We start from the raw sequence: 15,032 nt of genomic DNA, 5'->3' as shown, positions 1-15,032 counted from the left end.
CGTATGAACATGTAATGCTCTATGTCAAGGTTACAACTGTTATTTATTAAATTAAAAAATAGCTGCAAAAATATGGTTTACGTAGATGTTTTAGTTTTACTAGCCCAGTAATTATCTTCAGTAGAACATATATGATTTGTTTCAGTCGCTTTTATGGCAGAACTAACTTCATCCTATTTACATCCGACCGTTGGGCGTCATATCGTTTATAACTCCGTACACTTAAATGACGGGAATGGTTACCACAATGCCCAGGGACCTTTATTGCTCCAGTTGGTGGGCTTTACGAATTTAGTACTGGTTGTACTGCTCAACTTGGCAAACACACTACAACACACATTAATATAATGCGCTCCGGTTCACCAATTGGATATTTGTTTTTTGACTGGCTTGAAACCGGATATCCTTGGATAAAAGAGGCAGAATCAGTTCTAGTCCATCTTTCAGCAGGAGATGAAGTTTGGGTAGAAGTAACATCCGCTAGTGGAAATGTATCAATAGCAGCAGGATCGATGCATACATACTTTTCTGGATATTTAATACAAGCCGATTAATAAAAATTCTTTGAAAATCGAAATGACATTTGTATGAATGGCTTTCTTTACTCCAATATGAGTTTTTTACAAAATATTGCGTAGGTCTTTAAAGATTGCGATTTTTAACTTTTCATACTTATTACAGTAAAAACAAAGACATTGAATATTGGAGTTTCCTTATTTTGATCTATATGAAGAATGGTTTTAAAAGACTTATTCAAAGAAAATTCTAAAACACAATGACTCACTCACAGCAAAAACATACTCATTATGTTCATTCAATGTTTGTTTCCAAATAAAAAAAAAAGATTCACAACGGTACAGATATACAGTTAGTCACAAAAACCCAAGTGCTGCGTACAAAATCACTCTCAAAATAACACAAAGATATCATATCAAAAAACTACGTATATAATCTATTATTGAGGATTCTATCCTATGTAAATGTTTTTCATCACACCAAACTTCACTTTTCAACTTTTACGATTTTTTTTCTTTGAAGCAGATAAGAGGAAAATATGCATTTGGCAAAGGTAAAATTAATATGTTTTATATAGATGACGTTTCAGGATTTATCATTACATTTTGTCAAACATTGACACAATTTTACCATATATTTCCTTCTGACTACATGAATGTCTGTGTATCTAAGCAATTTAAGGCATGTACAAAAGATCATTATTTTTAGTACAATTGAATCAAAACTGACCTGACTTTTGTTGTGCATATTTTCCAATATCCAGGAAGAAGATAATATAAGAAACACCTGCGTTTCACCTTAAATAGCTGGCCGTTACTACGCGCACTTTTTTGTACCGTGTTTGACTTATTGCAATTAGGTTTCTGGAACAGTGTTATGCTGCTACAAGATTGAAGTCATTACTACAGAGGTTTTATTTTCATGATCATAAACTCATGGGTCGTAAAGGTGTATCCATCTGCACTATGAGAACCGATTTGTTCAACGTGTTATAGTTATCATATAGAATAAAGCCGTAGCCATCACTTCACATTCAAAGAAGTAGAAATGGTAAACTACTGCCCACATCCAGTTTATCTGTTTTTTTTTTTTTTTTTTTTTTTTTTTTTGTTTTTGTTGTTTTTTTAACGAAAGTGTGTATTACTTAAAGAAAAATCTGGGGCATCAGGATTGAAACAGTTGCAACGAAACAAAAAATGTACAACAATGGATGTGAAAAAGTAAATTAACGCATAAAAAACAAAGGTAAATGAGCAATGCAAACTCAACTAATAACTGGTAGGGGAACAAAATGCAATTCATATATAATATATAGGTCCGACACTATTAGAAGTTACTATTTATATCATTGTGAAAAAAAAAACTATTCAAGACAAGGTATCTTCCTAAAATTTTGTTTTGTAGTATATATAAGGGAAGCGTCAATAATATATTAAAGCGAAGTGAAAACAGGAAACAAAGGCGATCTAAAAACAGAATGTAGACGACCGAACTAACACCGAGAATAAGGGAAAAATACGTTGCACAAAAAAACCCTAAAAGACGGGTTATTCATGGACTATATATATATATATATATATATATATATATATATATATATATATATATATATATATTTAAGACTGATCCTCGGTTTTAAGTTCTGTGTAATGAGTATTATTTTTTCGCTTTCGACCGCTATCACTAAAGACCTTCATCAAATACTCAACAAAAGAAGGTAGTTTGTGATGTTTCATGTCTCTCGAGTTAATTACTCCATATCAGTCAAACTGGTACAATTGTTTTTAAATAAACATCAAATTGTGTTTTTTCTATTTTTTCTCAAATAACCTCTACAACTTGAGGCTTTTAAAGATTTAGAAAAATGTTCCTAAAACTTGATTTTAAAATATTTTCTAATTTAAAAATTGCTAAACTAACAAAAGAAAATACAACCAGTCACAAGTAGTGCATAATAACACTCACAGCATTTCACAAAGCAAAATATTTTCTTTGCTTTTTATTGGTCCAGCTTCTATCCTGAAATGATATAGAACAAAATCAGAACAACTGAGATGTTTTCTTGGAGCATGGACTGGTGCAACAATAGACGAAAAGCTACAGGATATGTCAGTAAGAATAACAAAAGACGAACCATTCTTGTCTTTTTGTGCGATTGCGATTCTTCGCCGCTGAAAGAATTAACAAGAGTTTTATTCATCATTCATATGACAGACATTTTAATGAAACTACGGAACAGCTGTTTTATATACCATTGATATAATTGTTTTGAAAATTCTAAGATAGCTTTGCATGTCATATAGTCCTATGGGCTACGTCGTAAACAAATCTGAGAAGTTCTCCGTCGTCATAATTTGCCTGTTCAAAATATCAAACTTTCGATAGATTTTTTTCATTGTTCGCAATGGTGTTTATGTTCATTCAATGTTTGTTCCATTCATCGAGTTTTGTAATCACATGTTGTCATTATCATACCATTGGTTTTGACTTTTATTATTGGTCGTTGTTGTTGACATGCAGTGTAACTGGTTGGTTGAATGCGGTGAAATTACTTACATCTTTAACAAGTGAGTTAAGATGGCGGACTTTCCTGAGTTTTTTCTGGTAGTTTCATGTTTTACTCTAGTTTGTAAGGTGTATAGTGGATGATTATCACATTTTGTTATCGTCTAAAATAAAATAAAGAAAACAAACGTTAAAAAAAAGAAGACCGACGTATACATAACACATCACGTAACTAAAATCTCTTTGAATACAGATGCTTTCATGTACAACAAATGAACAGTTTGTAGAAATCTAATATTTAATATGTCGTTGTTTACGTGACAATTAAAACGACACCTAAAACCTACGTAAAGCGTTTATTGCGCTTAGCTTCATCACCGGCGTCAGAGAATTAAAAAAAACCTGGAAGCCAGACTAGTATTTTCATTCCACACCTTCTTTTAAATAATTTGATGTAGACATGGCCTTTAGCAGCTTGCACTATGAGGTAAAACATTCTGGAATTTTACTTTCAAACATTACGAGCAGCTCCAACTACAATAAGTTTTAGCAGCAAGATTCGATCCGAAAATAAAACAGTTTTCCACGGTAACGGGATTTTTTTATATATAACCTGCGACATCACTGACAGCATTGCATTAATTCCAAAGAGTCTTACTTTCCCTTCCTCGCAAAAGCAATGCTTTGATTTGAATAATGCATTCGGAGATATATATTTGTTTTTCCAAGGCAGGTACGGTTCTTGAACATCAAATGAAACAATGGAAAAAGAAAGGTAAGAACATTCGACTTTTCCCGAACTTTTCGATGATTATTATTTTCAATAATAAAATAGCAAACAATCTGGCACAGATGTACTCCAAAACATTTTTGTATTCTTTTTGTGTGTTTCACAAGAGAAGTATTGAATAAACTAAGAGTTTTCAGAGTTTGCAAATAGCTGTGAAGAATCCCAACTTCACATTTGTGAAGAAAGCGAGTAAAAGAATGAATTTCAAATATGGAAACTAGATTAAGATTTGTTTTCAAGGCAGGTAAGTTTTTTTTAAAACAAATTAAACAACAGAGAAAGATGAGTATATAATAACCTTGCAATTTTTTTCCAGAAACCCATGAATATCTTATGAATAAGAAAATAAATAAATAGTTGAAAACGAGTGTTTATTTTCAAGAAAAAAACATCGCTAATCTACTTCCGTTTATTGATCCTGATACGTGTCAATTTATAATTTTCTTGCTGCGGAACTTCTCTGTTAGGACAGTTTTGCGGACTACCGAACCCTGACCAGTTTGGCTGATAACTATCACTGGGCACCTGCTCAAGAATGTTATTTTACGTATATATATACATACATTGATTTTGAGCTCACTTTGTGTAACTGCAGGTCACCAGAAACGTATTAAGTCTTTTGATTGACTGAGTTCATATGACCTCCTTTTTTTATTTTCAAATGATCTATTATTCGAATTTTAAACATATGTTTAAATTTTTCTTTCATATTACTTACATATTTCGATAAAATATTAAAAAAACTATTTTGACAGTTAACATTCTTCCGAGAACATTTAGCAATTTTTAGCAATGCACATTTTAAGTATAACAGGAATCGACAATACTTTCAATTTACATCTAGATTCCTTTCTTCACACAGTTGGTCTGTTGATTCTACATTTTTCCCTTGAACGAAAATAGTATTGATAATCCGTAAAATGGTTTAATATTCAACTGATTACCATGATTTACTGTGAAAACATGCAACTACCCTGTATATTGCCATCAAAATAAATTAACTGTTGAAATATTAGTTATCAGTATCAACGATTGATTTTTTCGCCATTACTTCTATTCTTATTGTATTGTTCCGTTAAATTTAACAAAAAAAAAACGTTTGAATTCATTTTGCCGGCCAAACCCTTAATCTTCCGAACTCCTATTTTGATCGAGTGCCATATCGTGAAGGTTTTCCTTCCTATTTGTCGTAGCTATTATCTCAAGATTTCGAAGGTTGGTTTTTCTCTGTATTTTGCTTAGCGATTTTTTTAACGTCCTTTAAAGGTTTTGAATTTGAGAGAACTGGTAAAAAAAGATACAAGCACCTCAGTCTAATTTCTGTTAATTCGTTGAATTTTTGAATTTTAAAAAATGAGCATCTTATTCATTGAAAGAGTAATCAAGGGAACCAAGGTTATAGCGGTAATCAATAGAATGTAATCCTGGGACAAAGACCAGACATGGAAAACAGACATACACAACAAAGAACATAAAGTAACTAAAATCATACATACAAAGTAACAAAAGTAAATGAGCAACTCGGACTCCACTAAAAACTGGGAGCATGGACCAGGTGCCCCGGTAGGGTAAGCGTCCTCTGCTTTTTTTAGAAACACCCGCCGAGTTGCTCATAAAAAGTCAAGTCCGGGGTAGACAAACGAGGAAAGGAAAACTATGACCCGTTGAATAAATCAGTTTTCAGGGTGCTGATGGATACACCATAACGATCCACGAGTTCATGATGACGACCATAAAACTTCTGTAGTGATGACTTCAATCTTGTAGCAACATAACCCTGTTCCAGAAGCCTATTTGTTAGAGTTCTAGCGCGATACAAAAGGTCTGCGTAGTTTCGGCAAGCTCTGGTATAACGTATGAGTTGTGATATGAACACTCCATACGCAGGAGCCGAAGAGATGTTGCCACAGATGAAAGGAAAGTTGACAATTCTGAATGAAAAGTCATCACGTTTGTCGTAAAGTTTGGTCAATAGTTTTCCCTTATCTATATAGCGGAAACTGAGATTGAAGGATATAGCCAAACGATATTCTTTCTTTCTGATCAGATCAGCTATAAAGTCAGCCTCATAAGGGTAAAGGAATAGGTCAGCCAGTAAAGGAGCACAATTTGTTCCCATTGGAATGTCGACCGTTTGTTGAAAAACACGTCCACCACACTGGACAAATATATTGTCGATTAAAAATTCCAGCATTTTGTAAACATCTTCCTCTGTATATTTGGAAGATGATTTGGAATTATTTCTTACAAAGTATGAGGAATCTCTACCAAGAACTATATATTTGTATCTAGGCGTACCATCTTTTTTGGAAAAACAACGATGTATAATGTTTTTAAGTCGGGATATTAACTGACTATTTGTTCCATCAGCGTAAAATCAGCGTAATCCACAACATATTTATCCAGTGTAGTGGACACGTTTTTCAACAAACGATCGGCATTCCTACACTTAGAAATCGGTGATAAAGGAAAACTATTGACCAAACTTTACGACAAACGTGATGACTTTTCATTCAAAATTGTCAAGTTTCCTTTCATCTGTGACAACATCCCTTCAGCATCTGCGTATGGAGTGTTCATATCACAACTCATATGTTATGCCAGAGCTTGCCGGGACTACGCAGACTTTTGTATCTCGCTAGAATGCTAACAAATAGGCTTCTGGAGCAGGGTTAAAAGATGCTAAAAGTTTGAAGTCATCACTACAAAAGTTTCATGGCCGTCATCATGAACTCGTTACGGGTGTATCCATCTGCGCCATGAAAACTGATTTGTTTAACGTGTCATAGTTTTCCTTTCCTCTTTCGTCTACCCCGAACTTGACTTTTTATGAGCAACTCGGCGGATGTTTCTAGAAAAGCAGAGGACGCTTACCCAACTGGTGCACCTGATCCATGCTCCCAGTTTTTAGTGGAGTCCGAGTTGCTCATTTGCTTTTGTTACTTTGTATGTATGTATGATTTTAGTTACTCTATGTTCTTTGTTGTATGTGTCTGTTTTCCATGTCTGGTCTTTGTCCCAGGATTACATTATTTTGATTACCGTTATAACCTTGGTTCCCTTGATTACTCTACACATGTCCAGTATTTTTCTACTTAGCTGTATACCCTGTATGCCTTTGTTGATGGCGCCATCTACCCACTAGTTTCCTCACTAAAGTGTAATTATCCACACAGGGTAATTTAGAATACTCAAGCAGATTAGTCAACAATATAACTTGCAACTTCAACCCACTACAATCTTAATCGACTATGAGCTGGTAGTTAGCAATGCCGCTCTCAGAGTTTTTCCAGACATACCTATGTATGGATATTTTTCCTCTATTCTCAATGCATTTAGAGAAATGCTAAAGAAAGTGGTTTACAGAAAGAATACAAAGACAACTATGACAAAATGTTTAGACAGACAGTACTCTCTCGGGTTCACTAAAGCACATTTGAGGATGTCTACATAATCAGTAATGTCGACAGCAGCGATAGCAACAGCAACACCCTAAAGTTTCCTGACTATGTACACATGTAACAGTCAACTGTGTATAATCCAACAGATATCTATAGAATCCTTACCAGACTTAAGGTCCTAGGGCCACCAACCGCTTTAAGTGGTGGCATCAAAAGTTCAAGAACCATGTTAACCCGTCCCATGCAAATATCTTCAACTTAATAAAGATAATAAAGAGAAAAAACAAGCAGCAACTGAAATCTGACTATTACAGAACTCAACTTGTTGCAAAAGAACACAGAGGAAACTGTGATATATCGAAAGTGACAAGAAACTATTGACATTCAAAATCAGACTACAGAATGATGAATTGACTCCAGAAGCCTTTTTGGCACAGCCTCACACCTGTTAATTCTCGGATAGGACACAAATAACTGTATTTAGTGCTTTAATGACAATAATTTTGATTACTTTATGATCTCTGTAATCTATATATAGTTGATATGTATCTCATAGATGGAATTAATTTGTATCCTGTGCTGAAATACTTTAAATATATTTATTTAATACCTTTTTTTTTTCTTTTTTTTTCTTTTTTTTTATTCAGTACTACACGTACATGGTTTTATAAAATTATACAAATAGTAAAACACCACGGTAAAAATACGCACGAGTCTACAACAAAAATTATTTTGTCCTTCAAACATTTCAAATATATTTATTATGTAGGTTGACAAGGAAAAAACATTTGTTCGCACTTTAGTTTTGAGATCATAAGTACAGGTCAAATTTAATTGGTTTTTTATTGGTATCAATAGTCCTTTTAGATAGAGACTATTTATACAATGTTCAATGAATGCCGACATAATTTCTTCCTTTTTAATACTTTATTATCAAAATGTTGGAATAAGTTGAATGATTATTAGTATTCTTGGATACCACACTTATATCCCAAGCTTCACTATAGTAAAGTAGAATAATAGAAACGTAACAATACAACAATTTTACTCGGAGTTCACAAGGGTTACTCATACAAAATTTTAAGATAAATGATTAACTTATCTTTATGTGCATATGATATTAGCTAAATTACCATTAAATTTCACAACAACGCCAGCATTGTTGTATTTTGTTACAGTTCAAATTGCTGTATCATTGATTTGGAATGCATTCTTATAATTTTATTCCAATAAAATTAAAACTTTACATTTATCAGTGTTCATTTCAGGTTTCCATGGTTCATAGCATGATTGAACATAAACCATTCAGACAATTTTGTAATCCTAAATGACACTTTCAGACATTAAAGTATGTCATCCACATAAAGCAGTTAATTGTACGAGATATGTTCTATTACTACTGGATCCATATTGAGGTTTTTTAGATGTTGTACTAAGTCATCAATAAATAAAATAAATATCACGGGTCTTAGATCATCTCTCTGTTTTACCCCACATTCTGAATACGAGATAGGGCTAAGACCATTTTCAAATGTTACCTTTCAGAAATACTTGTATGTATTAAAAATGTTTTTTTTTTTAGAAAATGGGTCGTATCTTTAAAGACTTTTTATATAATAACCCTGATATCTAGACTGCATCAAACGCTTCCCGTAGATCAATAAATTGTGCAAATACTTGCTTGTATGCTTTTTTTAGTGTCAGAAGTACGACTTTTTTTCTTTAAAGACAATCTGTATTTACGAAGGAGACTTTTGTTGTTGATGAATTTTGAAATACTATTTAACATAATTTTATCAAATAGTTTACCTATATTAGCTGTAGAAATAGATTATAGAAATTCCCTTATAATTACAAGGAAAATCAATATTAACTTTGTATACGGATTAGCACCAAAATTATTTCATTCCATATCTTTGTAAGTGACCCGCTTTTTAGGTCAAGATTAAAGAAATAGGAGTGTTTTACAGAAGTAGCATATTTAACATTTCATTTGAGATCTTATCAGACGATGAAGATTTTCTCGGTTTTCGTTACAATTATACATATGTTTATTTTCTATTCCTGCAGTACATTGAATTAAATATCCTTTTCCTCGTCATATACTGATTCTAGTCTATTCAGTAATATTTTTAAGTTATTAGAGATGTTGTATTGAAAACAAGTATTATTTTTCATCTTTTTTCTTTGTAGTAATCAACAAATTTTTATTTGATAAGACTTAGACATATCGTCATTTCAACAAAATACGTTTAACTTCAATTTGACACTTTCACATACAGTGTCTTATTGGTAAAACAGAATACATGTATGTACAGTAGTAAGTATCAAACCCAATGGTTAATCAACGTTTATGATGCTTTGAATTTCTAGGTTAGTATCGACTTAGCCGCTCTTGAAGTGCTTAGTGAACAACCTTTAATGTTACTGTACTTTTAACATTTATTGCAATAAAGAAACAATTCAAAGCCGTATGAACCACGTGCAGCGGTAAGGTAAATGTCCCGTAGAAGTGTACAAGTAAACCGCGAATGAAAAATATTGATATGTGTTTGAATCATGACAATATATTATATGCATTTCTGAAGGCTCTTCTTTCAACTAAAGAAAATGAGCAATTCCTTTATTCCAAGGAGAGAAAAATGTAAGGAATACTGTTGTTTATTGTAACAGAAAGGGGACAGGAGAGAGAGAGAGTAAACAGGTAATGAACGAAAGACACAAAAAAATATCCCATATACTTTTTGTTGCTTGTTCAACTATTTTTAAGTTTTAGAAGATTTTATTGTTTACACCAAAATATTTTTTGAAACATGCTTCGCGTCGAAGCAATTCAAAATTAGAAAAAAAGTTCTCACTTTATAATCAATTGTGGAAAATAAAATTCTTTTCTTAATAAAGTTATCGCTCTGTTGAGCCTCTAAAAACAGCAGGCGGGGATCTAAGGACTGGCCGACCGGGCGTACGCCCCCTCCTAAATCGGTAAGAAAAAATTTTTTCACAAGTTTCACCCCATATTTTTTGCCTTGCTTTGCACAGCATTTAAATGAATCGCCCCTAAACTCAAATCCTGGATCCGCCCCTGAACTGTAATTTTGTTGGAAAGTCACACGCTCGATAGAATTGACCGAGATCGAGACCGAGTTGATGTGGCCTTATTAGATAAAAAATACACTTTAAGTGAGTCTCCAATTTTTGTTTTTGTTTTATTTATTTATTTTTTTTTTTCAGAAAATCAAGTCTTCGAAATGTTTGTATTTTTTATTTCGAATATGATTTCAGAAAAAATATAAAAGTCTTAAGCAACCGACAACACGTATCTAACGTGTTTTGATAGTATAGAGGGAAAGTTTGAATTACCATTCTTTTCTTAATTGCTATTCCGTATTCTAAAATGTATCATCTCCTCTCCCTATATTTCTTTCCGACGATAAAAATATATGTCAACTTGATGCTAAATTGTATTCAATATTAGTTCACGGACTGGAAGGGTCCATCGTGTACCCCTCCCATTCATCAACTTCATGAAGATTTTCAAGTAACTTTATACCTTCCATTTAGGAATCAAAGATTTTTTACTCCATTTTTCGAGTGTTTAAGTCATCCTATGACATCACAAATGAAAAAAACTAAATATATAATGGTATACTCATGTAGCACAGTTTCTCAGCTCTTCAACGGTATCAAAAAAATTGCTGTCAAACTTACTGTTTAGAAAAGCAAATTGGGTCCAGCTAATCTGTTTTAAATTGTATTGGAAACCAGGGAGTTTTGAAACTCTGTATTTAACTAAGGGACAGCCGTTTGATTATATGAGGGGGTCAGGTAAATTTGGTACTTTTTTCCATTTCAATGTATGAAGTATCTGGAGTGATATGCAGTCCAAATATTTATTTTCAACTTTTTCAGGGCCAGAATATTTATTTCCAAAATCTGCCAGGCCCCACCTCAGAATCAAATGTCATCGTCCCTATATTATAGTACAAATAATTTAGCAAAGAAATGCATAAATTAACAAATATACATTAAGTAGGTGTATGCAGATGGAAGAGATAGTTATTACAGATGGAGACCGAGTTGATGTGGCCTTATTAGATAAAAAAAAAATACACTTTAAGTGAGTTTCCAATTTTTGTTTTTGTTTTATTTTATTTTATTTTTATTTTTATTTTGTTGTTGTTGTTTTTTTTAGAAAATCAAGTCTCCGAAATGTTGGTATTTTTTATATTGAATATAATTTCAGAAAAATATAAAAGTCTTAAGCAACCGACAACACGTATCTAACGTGTTTTGATAGTATAGAGGGAAAGTTTGAATTACCATTCTTTTCTTAATTGCTATTCCGTATTCTAAAATATATAATCTCCTCTCCCTATATTTCTTTCCGACGATAAAAATATGTCAACTTGATGCTAAATTGTATTCAATATTAGTTCACGGACTGGAAGGGTCCATCGTGTACCCCTCCCATTCATCAACTTCATGAAGATTTTCAAGTAACTTTATACCTTCCATTTAGGAATCAAAGATTTTTTACTCCATTTTTTCGAGTGTTTAAGTCATCCTATGACACCACAAATGAAAAAAAAAACTAAATGTATAATGGTATACTCATGTAACACAGTTTCTCAGCTCTTCAACGGTATCAAAAAGATTGCTGTCAAACTTACTGTTTAGAAAAGCAAATTGGGTCCAGCTAATCTGTTTTAAATTGTATTGGAAACCAGGGAGTTTTGAAACTCTGTATTTAACTAAGGGACGGCCGTTTGATTATATGAGGGGGTCAGGTAAATTTGGTACTTTTTTTCAATGTATGAAGTATCTGGAGTGATATGCAGTCCAAATATTTATTTTCAACTTTTTCAGGATCAGAATATTTATTTCCAAAATCTGCCAAGCCCCACCTCGGAATCAAATGCCATCGTCCCTATATTATAGTACAAACAATATAGCAAAGAAATGCATAAATTAATATATATACATGAAGTAGGTGTGTGCAGATGGAAAAGATAATTATTACAAATAATATCGCTTAAACTTTGCAAAATTTCACCACCAACTAGTGAAGAAGAAAATTAGAGTTGTCCCCCTTTAAAAGAATTCTTCGGTTATAAGAAACAAAACAACCTCACCACGTCATTTGGGATGACAGCTTTCTAATATCGTTTATTTTTTTTACGAAAATGTAGACAGCATGACTGTTTCTGAAACTACAGACATTTCTTTTACGTCTCTTTAGATTCACGAAAGAGATAGCCAAACGAGGGTAGCATATTAATTACGAAGTAAGTAGGGAATTGTTATGGACAATGATATGTGTGAAATTACTGAAAATCTTGCCAGTACTAGTTGGACCATATTTGCTTTATAATCTTTACACGTCTTTTTCATTCATTACACAGTTTCTGTTGCACTATTATTACACGTTCCTAGGCCTGATTGATATGTATTTATAGTAGATTGTTAGATAGATGTAAGAACTGAACATATTGGCTTTAAAATCAGAGTAGCTGTATGGATTATTTCTCATAGTGATTCCCAAGGAGTTGAATATGACAACAGAGTAATAAGGGAGCATTAAAGGTTATATAATCAACTGGGTTCAGTATACTTATGGCTAGAAAAAAACTTCAATATCTAATTTGTGCATGTGAATCGGGAGCTTCAAAATACATGTACATGTAGCATCATGGCAGCTTCATTCTCGTATAATTGGTAAATGCAATTGAGAACCACATCAGTCTAAGAAACATTAGCAAGCTTTGATGATTTAATACAAATCATATCTTCGGTTTTTTCCAAGATAGGGATGGTCAAACATGGCACTCATGATGTGGTCGGCTTATCAGTACTGGACAACCCACAGTTCCTTACTAAAGCTGGATATTTCTGCCCATACATTTTTCAGACCATGACAATAGGAAACTGCATAGAGGACAAAAAAGCTGTATCTCATAATAAATTTTACCATTTTGGAAGTTAATAATAACAGGGTTGACAAAAATTATGAAAATTATGACTGTGGTGTTTGAATTCATGTTTATTTGTGAGCATTTAAGGTTTCACCTTCCCTATAATACTGGAAGTTTGAGTGTCAGGTTGATTAGTCCCTAGTTGATTTGTCTCGCAAGCATTTGGATTAATTTTGCTTTCTAGTTCCAAATTGGGTCTATAGAATAACATCCAGTTGACCTATAATTATAGAGAATAGCTAAACATTGAATTCACACTTTATCACACGGTTAGAGATGAGACTTGATTACTAACAAGATTTGTAAAAAAATAATAAATTTTAACAAGGACTTCAATATATACCTGCAGTCAAGGACCACTTGTGACATTGACATACATGTAAACTGTCAGTTTCCAATTTTCAAACTTTTTGAAGTTTCATTTATAGTTGAAAGAGATTTATTGAACACAAGTTCTAGATGTAATGTCCTGTTAAGTTACTAGAAAAAATATTTATTAAAATATCCTAATTTTAACCCTTGTCATGCTGAATCATTCTGAAAAAATGACTAGATTTCGATATTTTGCGAACTTACGCAAATTAAATGCAAATTAATTGCACAATGGTACTGATGCTGATTGTTATATATTAGTTAAGATGGGTGATCACAGGGTGGGGTTGATGGGATGAGGAGGTAGAGGGAGGGAGGGATAGTTTATGGGTGGGTGGATGGGCCAACATGGTAAAGTAGGTCTTGTCACTGGAAAATGGTAATTTTTGTCCATTTCTGGCCATTTTTTACTACATGTGGAGTTCAACAGAAGCAAAACAGAAACCAAAAGCACAATCATCCCTCAGCTTATACACCGTGAAGGCCACTGAGGCCAAATATTAAGGATCATGACAGTCACGAGTGGGAGAGCAGGAGTTCCCAGAAGAGACACTCTTGTGAGGATTTTTTTTCCAATTTTTGGCCTCAGTTTGGCCTAAAACTGAAAGTAGTTAATACACGGGGTCCACATAGAAATGGTGGTCAGAGACATCATTCTTATTTAGATTCCATACAGAGTAAAGCACTATAGATTAATTCTGGTATGGAGAGGGGTCCAGAAATGAACCCTACTCGCTAGAAAATCTCACTTTTTTGGGCAGCGGAAACTCATGACCTCTTTTTTCAGCTTTCTAGTCATTATTTTTTTTAAAACTCTATATCAGATAGTCTCATTTTAAAAGCACAATCACATTGCTTGCAGATGGAAACAAACTGAGCTTTCCTAAACTAAGATTTACACTGCCAGAAACAAATGGAAACAGGAACAATCCTGCACAGGTCCAGGCACAGCACGACAAGGGTTAAGGGTCACAGACCAGGGAATAAAAATATTATTTCTGTTGATAGGAAATACTTAAATTCCTGTTTTCTTTCCTTCTGACAGCAAGTTTGAATGTAAGAATTTCTTTGTGGTATTAAACTTCATTTACACAAATTTAAGAATGATACCATTTCATAGACCACTTAAAACAATAATACATACATGTATTATTGTACTGTTTGAGATTAAATGTGACCTTTAAACCCATGATCTCCTATTTTCAAGCTTGTTTACAAAATTTTAAAACATATTCATATTATGAATGCTTCCTTGAAAAAGGTGTAAATGTTTTATGATACACAAGTTAATGAATGGACATGAGACACATTTTCTTGGGAATGAATGCCTTTTTGATAAATTGCAATAAACAAAAACTATCCATAAATACTTAATTTATCATTTATTAAACTAAAATTTGTTTATAATTTAAACATAAATCAATAGTTTCAAAGAATATTGTTTATTATCATGCAGCTTAAATTGGCAATAACGTA

At 32.9% G+C, this 15,032-nt stretch overlaps 1 protein-coding gene across 4 annotated transcripts in view; it reads left to right on the top strand.

Annotated features, from left to right (window-relative positions):
* Positions 1-12,318: 12,318 nt before the first annotated feature.
* The window catches only part of LOC148619796 (Golgi-specific brefeldin A-resistance guanine nucleotide exchange factor 1-like), a 47,554-nt gene continuing 44,840 nt past the window's right edge, over positions 12,319-15,032 (top strand). For 3 of the 4 annotated variants that reach the window (XM_088580076.1, XM_088580075.1, XM_088580073.1), the window contains exon 1: positions 12,319-12,497. The gene's annotated coding sequence lies outside the window, so the exon portion shown is untranslated. The remainder of the gene's footprint in view (positions 12,498-15,032) is intronic. The other variant, XM_088580074.1, reaches the window with a different exon arrangement.

The sequence above is a fragment of the Perna viridis genome, chromosome 4 (assembly GCF_037379345.1).
Source record: "Perna viridis isolate PV_CMFRI_1.1 ecotype Kerala chromosome 4, ASM3737934v1, whole genome shotgun sequence".
Lineage (NCBI taxonomy): Eukaryota > Metazoa > Mollusca > Bivalvia > Mytilida > Mytilidae > Perna > Perna viridis.
This window is presented reverse-complemented; position numbering and strand designations above follow the sequence as displayed.